This window comes from Tamandua tetradactyla, chromosome 1 (assembly GCF_023851605.1).
Source record: "Tamandua tetradactyla isolate mTamTet1 chromosome 1, mTamTet1.pri, whole genome shotgun sequence".
Lineage (NCBI taxonomy): Eukaryota > Metazoa > Chordata > Mammalia > Pilosa > Myrmecophagidae > Tamandua > Tamandua tetradactyla.
This window is the reverse complement of record NC_135327.1, coordinates 154,702,823-154,716,258: the sequence shown is the minus strand read 5'-3', so window position 1 is coordinate 154,716,258 and position 13,436 is coordinate 154,702,823. Positions and strand designations below refer to the sequence as shown.

The 13,436-nt window shown below is 35.4% G+C and overlaps 1 pseudogene; it reads right to left on the bottom strand.

The window, feature by feature from the left end:
* Positions 1 to 13,045, bottom strand: part of LOC143681512 (magnesium transporter MRS2 homolog, mitochondrial-like) — a 115,509-nt pseudogene extending 102,464 nt beyond the window's left edge.
* Positions 13,046 to 13,436: the final 391 nt, after the last annotated feature.

Sequence of the window (13,436 nt, the reverse complement as noted above, 5' to 3'; positions counted from 1 at the left end):
TCTTTCTGATATTCAGGTTTGAATTTTATTGCTATTTACTTCACCTTTTTCTTTATTCCTATCATTCATGCAATCTCCTGTTTAAAATTCTTGCTTTATAAAATTTGACTTAAACTTTTATAATATATATTGTTCCCAAAAGTTTAAAAAGCACTCTCCTGTTGTTAGATGATATTAGATGAATATAAGCTCTGGTTCTACCCTTGCTACTCATTAAGTATTTTAACTTCTCTCTGGGCCTTAGTACTGCTTCCATAAAATTAGACTGTTTTGGCTAAATATAAAAATAAGAATTGAATAAAAATTAAAGTAAGAATACTGCTGCTAATGACCATTTAATGGTCATTAAAATCTCTATGAGTAGGAAATCTATTATTTTTTGAGTAATGTAATATCCAAATAATATTTTTTTCCTCTGGAATTCCTTTGTTATGTCTCCCCCCACTAAAATGAAACTATAAAAGAGCAGAGACTTTATTGTACTCTCACCTAAATCCACAGTACTAAGACAGTACTTTAGTGTCAGGTAGAAGATCAAAAAAATAATTTGTGGGATTGGATTAAGTTGCCAAATATAGCTCTTATTACTAAAATAGCTCACCAATTGAATGCACTTTTTTGTTCTCATTAAAATATATTATAAATTGCTTCACTCATATTAGGAATCCAGTAAAATTCACATTTTAAGTCAAGCATGTCAGATATGCTTAAAGAGGCAGCTTTTATTTTTTAAAGATTAAAAGTTCAAATTCATTCATATTATTCTACCATGCAGAAGATCTACTGGAAAATAAAAAGATCTACATGGAAAAATCATAAGGAGCCACATGAGAGTACTGTGGGATAATTTTTCAAAATGGTGCACAGTGGTTTAGCCAGAGATTCTCATTAACTTTAATGGATGTCGTGCAGCTAAAACCACATACATCTCTTTCTAAGTACATAAACATTATCATGTTTATATCAGCATAATTATGAGCCTTCTTGTACCACTATACAGATTTTCATTATATGAATATTTTCATAATATTATAATGACCCAATTTTCAATTAATCTTGCAATTAAATTATATATCCCAAAAATTTACCAAATTTGATTGTGACAAAACAAAGCTGCTCTGATAGGGAAAAATTTTCCACCCATCTCTATCTCTATCTATCTGTATCTCTATTTCTATCTATCTCCGTCTCTGTCACTGTCTCTATACACCTTCATTAGAAATTACCCACTAAGATATTTTATGTCCTTCTGTATGTATCTCTCTAACGCTGAGGTCTAGTGTGGGAACATTATGGCAGTGTAATGATTTTTTGCTACAATATATAGTCTCAGCACCTTGCTGGACTACTGTAAATATATGAATTTAATAAAATGAGAATAAACATTTTAAATTTCTTTGCCAAAATATATTAGTTATGACCTGCAATATGACCATAGTCCTAAATCTCTTCTACATATGAAGTTTCTACTGTGCCAAAATGGATGATGACTTCATGATATGGGCAAATGCTCACCAGAACCCATAAAGTTGTTTCTAATAAAGTCAAGTATTATATAACACACATAAAACTGTTACATAGTAATTCATTTCATCAGTATAAAATTTTTAAAAATTGAAAAAAATGAATAAACTAAATATATTAAGGTCTCTAAATTTTTTACTAGTGCCTACTATAGCAACACTCAAAATGTGTTTTTTATCATAGAATCTTAGCACTAGAAAGAATATCAGTGACCTTACAGTAAAACTTTTCCTTTTTCCTCCCCATTTTGAAAATGAGTGAACCCAGAAAGAATAATTATATTTTTATTTTGTTCTATTATTATGTGGTTTGATAAAACATCTTTTTAATTGTATAATATTTTTTGAAAGTCTAAGAAATTTGTTCATAGAGTTTGTGGGCAGGTAAAAACCCCAGTTCTCTCTCACTGTACACATAAAAAGGAATGAATATAAAATGATTAAATAGTAATCTCTGAAGATTTAACTCCATAGAGAATGCTTTTTTTCCCCAGCAAGTGCTACAAAAACCAATGTTTCTGCTTAGTGGAATATCTACTTATAGCTTAGACTTTGAACAACATAAGACATCCATGTCATAGTCACAGCTGACGCATAGAACACAGGAAACTGCCTTTTCAATCACCTCAGAGCATGACAAGACAGATCTTCTTGGATCACCAATAACTTATAGAGTCCATTTTTTCCCTGGATTTTAGGCAATATGCATAGATTATTCCTTTTTAGGATGTGGAATTACTCCAACTACATGGCAGTAGAACACAAAAACACACTGACAAGTCTGTGTGGTGACTGAGGACAAAATAAAAGAATGTGTACATCAAAGGGCAAGAACAAAGCCAGGAGATTTTAAAAGACTGAGGGACCATGGAGGACAAGGAAAAGAGAAGGATACAGGAGAGTTTGTCTGATGAGTATAAGAAGAGATCACTAGAGGGATCCCAGGAGTTCAAACAGTTGTGAGCAGTGAGTAAATGGAATAGTGAACACATGCCTAAATGTTCAGATACATGAACCCCAACACACACACACACACACACACATACACAAACATACACATGACTCTATGTGGGCTGGAATAGGTCACTTCCAGACTTACCTGAAGTAGTCATATTTATACATTCTTCAACATTTTGTATGAGTGCTTGACTGTCTAAGGGATTGACCGTTTCATTTTGGACTATGCCACCATTTCCTTCCAATGTAAAGGCAAAGAACTGGTTAGGTGCTGAAGGAAAGAACATTATAAGTTACAAGGAAGAAGATCGGCAGAAGCCAGTGACCCAAGAAAAAGGAGAAATTGGTAATGGACTCATTTTAAATAAATTGTCTTAACTGCAATAGATGAAGAATTTTATCCATTTGGAGATTGGAAATCCTTATTAAAACCAAGGCTAGGGGGAGGGCAAGATGGTGGCATAGGGAGGTATGGAATTTAGTTTGTTCTGCAGAGCAGCTAGTAAATAGCTAGGAACTAGAATACCTGTCTGAGGGATGTCTGTGACAGGTCACACATCACGCACCACTCTGGAATGTGTGGAAAGGTGAGATTACACAACAGAATTGTGATTAAAGCTTCCCAAGTCTGGAAGCTGAAGTGACTAAACCCCTGGCATGGCAGCCTCAGTCAAAAACATTTCCCATGGGAAAAAGAAGAGTTCTCTGTTGGGAGCAAGGGGGGGCAACCCAGTCATGAACAAATTGTGGTTTTAATAAACAAATTTGGACTGCTGAATACAAGCTCCAAGCACAGATAAACTGAGAACAAGCAGGAGCAGAATTTTGAGGTTTCTTCATGCAGACAGAAGGCAGGACTGACAAAAAAAAAAAAATGAGACTTTTGGAGTTGGCCCAACTTAGAATACTGGACAAGGGCTGTGTCCAAAGCCAGGCAAAGATACTACTAGAAAATAAAATGACAAACAAATCTCTTTAATAAAAATAAATGCAAAAATCCTCACCAAGATGCTTGCAAATCATATCCAGTAGCACGTTAAAAGAATTATACACCACAAACAAGTGGTATTTATTACAGGTATGCAAGACTTGTTCAACCCAAGAAAATCAATTAATGTAATATACCACATCAATAAATTAAAAAAAAAAAACATGACCATCTCAAGTGATGCAGAAAGGCATTTGAGAAAATTCCATGTCCTTTTTTGATGAAAACACTTCAAAGGCTAGGAATAGAAGGAAATTTCTGCAACATAATAAAGGGAATATAGGAAAAACCTAAAGCTAACATCATACTCAATGGGAAAAGACTGAAAATTTTCCCTCTAAGATCTGGAACAAGACAGGATGTCCACTGCCACCATTGTTATTCAACATTGTGCTGGAAGTTCTAGCTAGAGCAATTATGCAAGAAAAGAAATAAAAGGCTTCCAAATTTGAAAAGAAGAAGTAAAACTTTCACTGTTTGCAGATGTCATGATACTATATATATATAAAAAAAAACTACAGCAAAGTTACTAGAGTTAAAAAATGAGCACAACAAAGTGGCTTGGTACAATATCAACACCTCCAAATCTGAACTACTACTCTACATTATTAATGAGCAATCTGAGGAGAAAATCAAGAAAAAAAAATCCATTTAAAATAGCAACCAATGGGTGGTTCAGTGGTAGAATGCTCTTTATCCATGCGGGAGACCCGGGTTCGATTCCCAGACCATGCATCCCACCCCCTCAAAAAAAATAGCAACCCAAAGAATCAAATATTTAGAAATAAATTTAACAAAGGCCACAAAAGACCTATTCACATAAAAATGACAAGAAATTGCTTAATAAAATCAAAGACCTAAATAAATGGAAGGACATACCATGCTCATGGATTGAAGACTAAATATAATTTAGATGTGGATTCTACCCAGATTGACTTATAGACTCAATGTAATATCAACAAACATCCAAACAACTTATTTCACAGAAACAGGAAAACCAATAACCAAATTTATTTGGAAGGGTAGAGTGCCCCAGATAGCTAAAAATATCTTGAGGAAGAGAAATTAAGTAAGGAGATCTCACACTACCTAGCTTTAAAGCATATTATATAACTACAGCTTTATGGCATAGGCATAGATAGATATACTGACCAGTGGAATTGAATTGAGTGTTTGAAATAGAACCTCTCATCTATAGACAATTAATCTTTGATAAGGTGGTCAAGCCAACTCAACCTGGACAGACCAGCCTCTTCAATAAACAGTGTTTGGAAAACTGGAAATCCATATTCAAAAGTATGAAAGAGGACCACTATCTCACACCTTATACAAAAGTTAACCCAAAAGGGATTGAAGACCTAAACCTTAGAGCTAAGATCATAAAACTTTTAGAAGAAAATGTAGGGAAATATCTTATATATCTTGTGATAGGAGATGGTTTCCTAGACCTTACACACAAACCATAAGCAATGAAAGAAGAAATGAATAAATGGTATTTCCTCAAAATTAAAACTTTTTGTGCACCAAAAGACTTTGTCAGAAAAGTAAAAAGGCAGCCTACATGGGGAGACAAATATTTGGAAACCAAATATCAGATGATGATTTATAAAGAGATAGACAAACAATCCAATTTAAAAATGGGCAAAATATAAGCACAGACATTTTTCAGAAAAAGAAATACAAATGGTTCAAAAACATGAAAAAATGCTCACTCGCTATTAGGGAAATGCAAATCAAAACCACAATGAGATACCATTTCACACCTACTAGAATTGTCATTATCAAAAGAAAATTAGAAGTGCAGGAGAGGATGTGGAGAAAGATGCACAGTTATTCACTGTTGATGGAAATGTAGAATGATGCAACTGCTCTGGAAGGCAGTTTGGTAGTTCCTCAGGAATCTAGGTATAGAATTGTCATATGACTCAGCATTCTTCAAATATACTGGGTGTATATTTGAAGGCAAGGTCACCGTTCTAGTTTGCTAGCTGCCGGAATGTAACACACCAGAGACGGATTGGCTTTTAATAAAAGGGGATTGATTTTGTTAGTTCTTCAGAGGAAAGGCAGCTAACTTTCCACTGAGGGTCTTTCTTACGTGGAAGGCACAGGATGGTCTCTGCTGGTCTTCTCTCCAGGCCCCTGGGTTCCAACAACTTTCCCCAGGGTGACTTCTTTCTGCCTCTCCAAAGGCCTGGGCTGAGCTGCAAGTGCTGAGATGAGGAATGCCAAGCTGCTGCTTAGGCTGTGCTGCCTTGCGCTCTCTCATTTAGGCACCAGCCAATTAAGTCAAATGTCACTCATTGCAGCAGACACACCTCCTAGCTGACTGCAGATGTAATTAGCAACAGATGACGTCCACCTACCATTGGCTTCTGTCTGCAGCAACAAGACTAGGTATGCTCACCTGGCCAAGTTGACAGCTGAATCTAACTAACACAGTCACTAATGGAAATTTGCACGCCAATGTTTATGGTGCAGTTAGTCATGATTTTTAAGATATGGAAACAGCCCAAATGGCCATCAATGGAGGAGTGGCTAAACAAACTGTCACATATACATACGATGGAATATTATGCAGCTTTAAGACAAAATAAAGTCACAAAACATGTAACAATGCAAACGTACCTTGAGGATATTATGCTGAGTGAAATTGGCCAGAAACAAAAGGACAAATACTGTATGTTCTCACTGATATGAACTAACATTAATGAGTGAACTTTGAAAGTTAATGTTAAGAAAACATTAATGTTCAGTGGACATTTGACACTGAAGGAATACTGAATGTTCAAAAGTACTGATTGTAAAGACCCAGAGATGGATAGCGTGATACTATAAGATGGTAACACAATATTGTAAGTACACTGAACAAAGTTGAATGTGAGTATGGTTGAGGGAGGAGGGCTGGGGGCATGTATGATACCAGGAGGAAAAATAGAGGATAAGGACTGGGATGGTAAACTCAGTGATGCCTAGATTGGATAACAATGGTGGTTAAGTGTACAAATATAAGAATGTTTTTGCATGAGTGAGAACAAATGAATGTCAACATTGCAAGGTGTTGAAAGTGGACTAGTATACAGGGGGAAAATACAATCAATGCAAACTAGGATCTAGAGTTAACAGCAGCATTGTAATATGCTTCCTTTGAATGTAACAAAAGAAATATGCCAAAGCTAAATGCCAATAAGTGGGGGATATAGGGAAGGGGTATGGGATTCTTTGTGGAATAAATGGAAATGTCCTCACATAGATTGTGGTGGTGAAGTCATGGCTATATGATTATACCAGGAACCATTAAGTTTTTACTTAGTTTGAATTGTATGGTGCGTACGTAAAGCTATTTAAAAATTAACAGAAAGGTACAAGTGCTGAAGAAAGTGTGGAGAAAGAGATGTACCTATTCACTGTTGGCAAGAAAGTAGAATGGTTCAGCCCCTTGCAGGGCAGTGTGCATGGCTCCGCAGGAGGCTAGCTGTGGGCTTGCCATATGATCCTGCACTCCATAGTTAGGTGAATACTTGGAGGAACTGCAAATGGGGACACGAATGGACATTTTCACACTGGTGTACATGGCACAGCATTTGTAATTTGCCATGGATGGAGGTGGACTAAGGGTATTACACTGAGGAATAGAAGGGGGAACTATGGTGCATAAATACAATGGACTATTGAGTGGCTGCAATAAAGAATGAAGTCATGAGGCATGCAACTAAGTGGATGAATGTTGAGGACGGTATGTTGAATGAAAGAAGCCAGATACAAAAAGACAAATATTATATCTCACTAATATAGACTAGCTATAATGTGAAAACACTGTGAATTGAATTCGAGAGCATAGGTTATCAGGTGAAGGTCTATTGTAAAGGTTCCTATGTCATAAGCTCTTACAGCAGTCACATCTATTCCAGAGTTTTAAATATTATTTATAAATTCTGAGATGCTGAACTCTTTCGGTATAACGTGGTTGTTCCCTGGAACTGCCAGTATTTGTTCAACACCTGAGACTCAGAGCTAGATTTTTGTAGCTATGAAAGTCAGTATTACACCATACGGCAGCTTTTAAAATACTGAAGAAGTGATCAGACTTCAATTAGAGATATGAATTAGAGATATAGAATGAAGCTGATCGGGGTAGGACTAAGTATATCAGGCTAAGGGATAAAGGATGATATTAACTTTATCTTAAAACTTCAAGCTCTGTATGAGACCAAAGAAGAGATGCTTATTTGGTACAAAATTTGTATTTTTGGTAGTACACTATCTAATTTAATTTCTATGGTCAACTTATCCAAACACCAAAACTACATGGAGCCTTGGATTGGGAGTGAAATCTTGTTGGTTTGTACAGATTGATGTGATGCCCCAATACATCCCAGACTAATCTTGGCAGAAGATTAACAAGTATTTGCAAAGTCCCTCAAAGGGACTTTGGGAAAGAGCTGGAAATATTAAACTTTCCCACCTGGGGAAGACCTGATATTGGAATCATTAGGACTGCCAATTTGATAGGACATGCCCTTGATCTTGGGCTTGCCCTTATGAAAATTATCCTTGCAAGGAGAAGCTATGCCTACTTACGATTATGCCTAAGAGTCACCCCTAGTGAATCTATTTTGCTGCTCAGAGGTCATCTCTCTAAGCCAACTCTGCAGGTGAACTCACTACCCACCCCTCCACTCCCATGTGAGACATGACTCCGAGGGGTATAACTCTCACTGGCAACATGGGACATGGCCCCTAGACATGAGCCAGGGCTTGGCACCATGAGAGTAAAAAAGGCTTCTGTACCAAAATGGGGAAGAGAAATGAAAGAAAATAAGGTTTCCGTGCCTAAGGGATTGCAGGTAAACTAGAGAGATGATTCTGGAGGTTATTCTTATGCAATATATAGGCATCCTTTTCAGTTTTTGGTATATTGGAGTAGCAAGAGGGAAAAATCTGAAACTGTTGAAATGTAATCCAATACTTTAACTCTTGAAGATTATTGGACAACTATAGAGCTTTTAAGGTGCAATCTTGTGATTGTAAAAACCCTTGTGACTGATACTCCCTTTGTCCAGTGTATGGACAAATGAGTAAGAAAAAAAATAAATCAATAAATAATAGGGGAGGATAAGGGACATGAGATGTTTTGGGTAATCTTTTTACTTTTATTTTTGCTTTTATTCTTATTTTATTTTGAGTAAGGAAAATGTTCAAAACTCAATTGTGATGACGAATGCATAGCTATATGATGATACTGTGCATGACTAATTGTACACTTTGTATGATTATATGGTATGTTAATATATATCTCAATAAAATTGCATTTAAAAAGGAAATAAAGCATTCAGAACACAGAGAAAAGTCTGAATAATTTAATTTTTATGTGTTTACAGTAACTGTACAATTGAGTTTATGTATTTCTTGGTGTACTTGGGTCAATCATTTATAACTAATACCTTCATGAATTTCATAAAGACCTATAATATTAGGTACTGTATAATATATGTATTACATATTGTACATAATATATTGAATATATTACATAAAATAATTCTTTATTAATGTAGAAATATTCTCAATTACAAAAAGTTTTTTTATAATGAAATTTTTGTGTAATGAAAACTTATCAAAGATAATGTTTTTATAAAAGTAATACTTATACACACAGAATAAAATGTCATTTGAGGATGAAAAATATAGATCAATTCTCTGACTGAGCATTGCAAAAACTAGTGGACTTAGCAATAAAGGCTTATTGTGAGATGGCAGAAACACTACCAGGTTTAGTCAACTATTAAAAGATGCTTCTATCTCTTCTTTCTCTGCTGGCGATCCGGTTCTCAGATTGTTCCATGCAGAGGCAGTGAGGAATCATGGTCCATATAATTGACTATGGAATATGTTCATGGGTTAAAATCCTACTTCCACCTTTTATTAGTTGTGCTCTTGACCAAATTGTTTAACTTCTTCAAGTCCAGTGAAGTAAAGGTAATAATATTAGATACCTCAACCATATAGCATGCTTTCCTCAGTGGACAGCACATAGTAAATGCTCAGTGAAATGCTATTACCATTATTCTGCTACCATTATAACTACTTTGATCGGTCTATGAACTTGTAATACAGTGTGTCTTCTATCCCTCTTTATTAACATCCATACATTCCTGAATTTAAATATGCTTTGAAGAGTTAATTTCATTCTTACATTCCTGATCTTTACTTCTGTAACAACGTGATTCTTTTTCTTGCCAAACCTACATGAAAATCTAATCTTGACTTTTTTATTTTCCTTTTTTTTAATTAGAAAACTTAGGGATTTACAGAAAAATCATGCATAAAATATAAGTTTCTCATATATTGCCTATTATTAATACCTTGCATTGGTGTGGTAAATTTGTGACCATTGATGAAAGCACACTTTTATAATTGTATTATTAACTATAGTACATGGTTTAATTTAGGGTACATTGCTTTTGTTATACAGCTTCAAGGATTTTTATCTTAATTTTTATTCAAGTAATATATACACAACCTAAAATTTCCCCTTTTACCCACATTAAAGTGTATACTTCAGTGCTGTTATTCATGTTCACAACGTTATGCTACCATCACCATCATTCATAACCATAACTTTTCCATCATCCCAAATAGAAATTCTGTAAATTTTAAGCATTAACTCCCTATTCTTTAACCTGCACCATCTCCTGATAATCTAGATTCTAGAATCTGACTATGAGTCTGCTTATTCCAATTATTTCATATCAGTTAGATCACACAATATTTGTCCTTTGGATCTGAATTATTTCACTCAATATAATGTCTCCAAAGTGCATCCATGTTGTTGTGTGCTCTTTATTATGGCTGTATAATATTCCATTGTGTCTATATTACACATTTTGTGTATCCGTGTTGGTGAACATGTGGGTTGCTTCCATATTTTAAAAAAAGCAAATAACACTAGTTTGGGCACAGTGTGCAAATATCGGTTCAAGTCCCTGCTCTCAATATTTGGGTGCATATATCTGCTAGGGGGATCATATGAGTCATATGATAATTCTTTATTTGACTTACTGAGGAATTGCCAAATTATCTTCCACAGCAGCTGCCAAATTTTATATTCTCACCAGCAATTAATGAGTTTTTCTATTTCTCCACACCTTTTCCCACACAGAATTTTCTGTTCTTTTTCATAGAAGCCATACTACTGGGTGTGAATTGGTATCTCATTATGGTTTTGGTTTGCATTTCCCTGATGACTAATGATTTTGAGCATATTTCATATGCCTATTATTGGCCATTTGAATATCTTCTGTGGAAAAATGTCTATTCAAGTATTTTTTCCATTTATAAAATTAGGTTGTTTTGTCTTTTTGTTGTTGAGTTGAAGGATTTCTTTATATATTCTGGATATTAAACTTTTATTGGCTATGTGGTATCCAAATATTTACTTCCTTTGTGTATGATGCCACTTTATTTTCATGATAAAGTCATTTGAGGTCCAAAAACTTTCAATTTTTATGAGATCCCATTTATCTACTTTTCCTTTGTTGCTTAAAATTTGGACATAAAGCCTAAGAAACTATTGCCTACAACAGGGTCCTGAAGCTGCTTCCCTACATTTTCTTCTAGTATTTTCATAATTCTGACCTTATATTAAGGCCTTTGGACCACTTGGAGTTGATTTGTGTATATTGTGCATCTCCTTAATTCTTTTGCATATGGAGATCTAGTTTTACTAGCACCATTTGTTGAAGGAACTATTCTTTCCCAATTGAATAGTCTCTACCCCTTGGTGAAAAATCAGTTGGCCAAAAATGTGAAGAATTATTTCTGAATTCTTAATTTGATTCCATTTTATTTATGACTATCTTTGTGCCAGTACCATGCTGTTTTTTTTTTTTAATCTTTCAAGGCAAATTTGTTGAGCTATATTTACACATCTTACAATCCATCTTAAGTATACAATCAGTGGCTCACAGTATCATCACATAGTTGTGCATTCCTCACCACAATCAATTTTTGAACATTTTCAGTACTCCAAAAAAGAAATAGAAAGAAAAAAAATAGCCCCAAACATCCCATACACCTAATCCCTCTATTATTTTTTGTCTTTATCTTATCACTCATCTACAAACACTCTGGACAATGTCAGTCACAAGGTTTTTACAATAACATGGTCACGTGATAAAAGCTTTATAGTTATACACTAATTATCAAAGGTCAAGGCTACTGGATTACCATTCAACAATTTCAGTTATTTCCTTCTAGCTGTTCTAATACACTGGAAACTAAAAGAAAATATCTATAGAATGAGTCAGTCTTAATCACTTCTTAGAGCGTAATTTCTCAATTATACCTCCTCCCTCTCATTTGATCAGTTCTACAATGTTAGGGCCAGCTCATCCACGGGAGTCATGTTCCATGTTGCCATGGGCACTTATACTCCTGAGAGTCATGTCCTACATAGTGGGGAGGGTAATGAGTTTATCTGCAGAACTGTCTTAGAGAGAGAGGCCACATCTGAGCAACAAAAGAGGTTCTCTGGGGGTGACTCTAAGGCATAATCATAAGTAGGCTTAGCTTTGCCATTGAAGAAATAAGTTTCATAAGGGCAAGCCTCAATATTGAGGGCCTACATTATTAAATTGGGAGTCCCTAATGCTTGAGAGAATATCAGAAATTCCACAGGTGGAGAAATTTAATAGTTCAACATTTTTTCCGTCCTGCCAGGGGACTTTGCAAATACTTTTTTTTTAATTTTCTGCACAAAGTTCTCTGGAATGTACTGGGGTATTACATTAACCTGTAATAAAAAAAACAAGATATGTGCTTTTAACTTCCAATTTGGTAAATCATCCATATATACCTTTTTTCATTTTGTAGTAAGACACGAAGTTTGCTTCTGTGTACAAAAGAATGTTTGGGATCTGCCAAAGCTTCCAATGTCTCAAGGATTAGTGGCTACAAACTGCTAAGTTTCCCTTGAAGGGTGCTGATCTAGATAACAACATTACCTGATATTGCTGGAGTGCTTCTATAGCTCTAAACTCAAAAGGTAGAGGGTACATGACAAGTTGACCCTCTCCAGCCAGCTATGAAGGGAATTTCAGGAACAGCCAGTGTGCTAAATTTAAATTAATAGATAATCTTATATCAGAAGACACTCTGGAGTTATCACAACTTTCAAATACTCCATTCTCATGATAATCCTGTTGTTTCTGATTTTGATGCTCATTAAATGCTAAAATTTCAAATCTCTGGCTTGAAGACCTAAGTCTTGGTATAATTCAATTTTCTTCCTTCTAAAAGAAGTAACATTTCCCGCTTTGCCAAATGTTTTTCACAGTAAACACTGGGGCCACACTGACTAACATAGCTTGAGAGATATCAGAAGTTATAAACCAGAACATTTCACCTGCCACATGGAGCCAGCAGAGCCTGTACAGCTATGGAACCAGGCTTCTCTTGAGCAGTTCAGCCACCTGGCCTCTGGCAGCAATGTGGTGAACATACCCATGGCACATAAGCACTGCTGGAAGATCCCCACCATGCAGGGCAAAAGCTGGGTCAGACTGTCCAGGTATTTCATGGACAAGAGATGGTGGCTTTTCAGTGGACACCCACCCAAGCCATGGCCACCTGTAATGGGCATGCATGAAGACAGCTACGCTGCCAGACCATTCTGTTTCTATTACTGTGGCTTTGTATCACGATATGAGATCAGGAGGTATAAATCATCCAATTTCATTCTTCTTTTTCAAGATGGCTGCAACTATTCAGGGCTCCTTAACTTTCCATATAAGTTTTATAATTGTTTTTTCCATTTCTGTAAAGAAGATTGTCAGAATTTTTACTGGGATTGCAGTGAATCTGCAAATTGCTTTGGATAGAATTGATATATTAAGAATATTTAGTCTTCCAATCCATGAACATGGAATGTCCTTCCATTTACTTAAGCTTCCTTTGATTTCTTTTAGAAA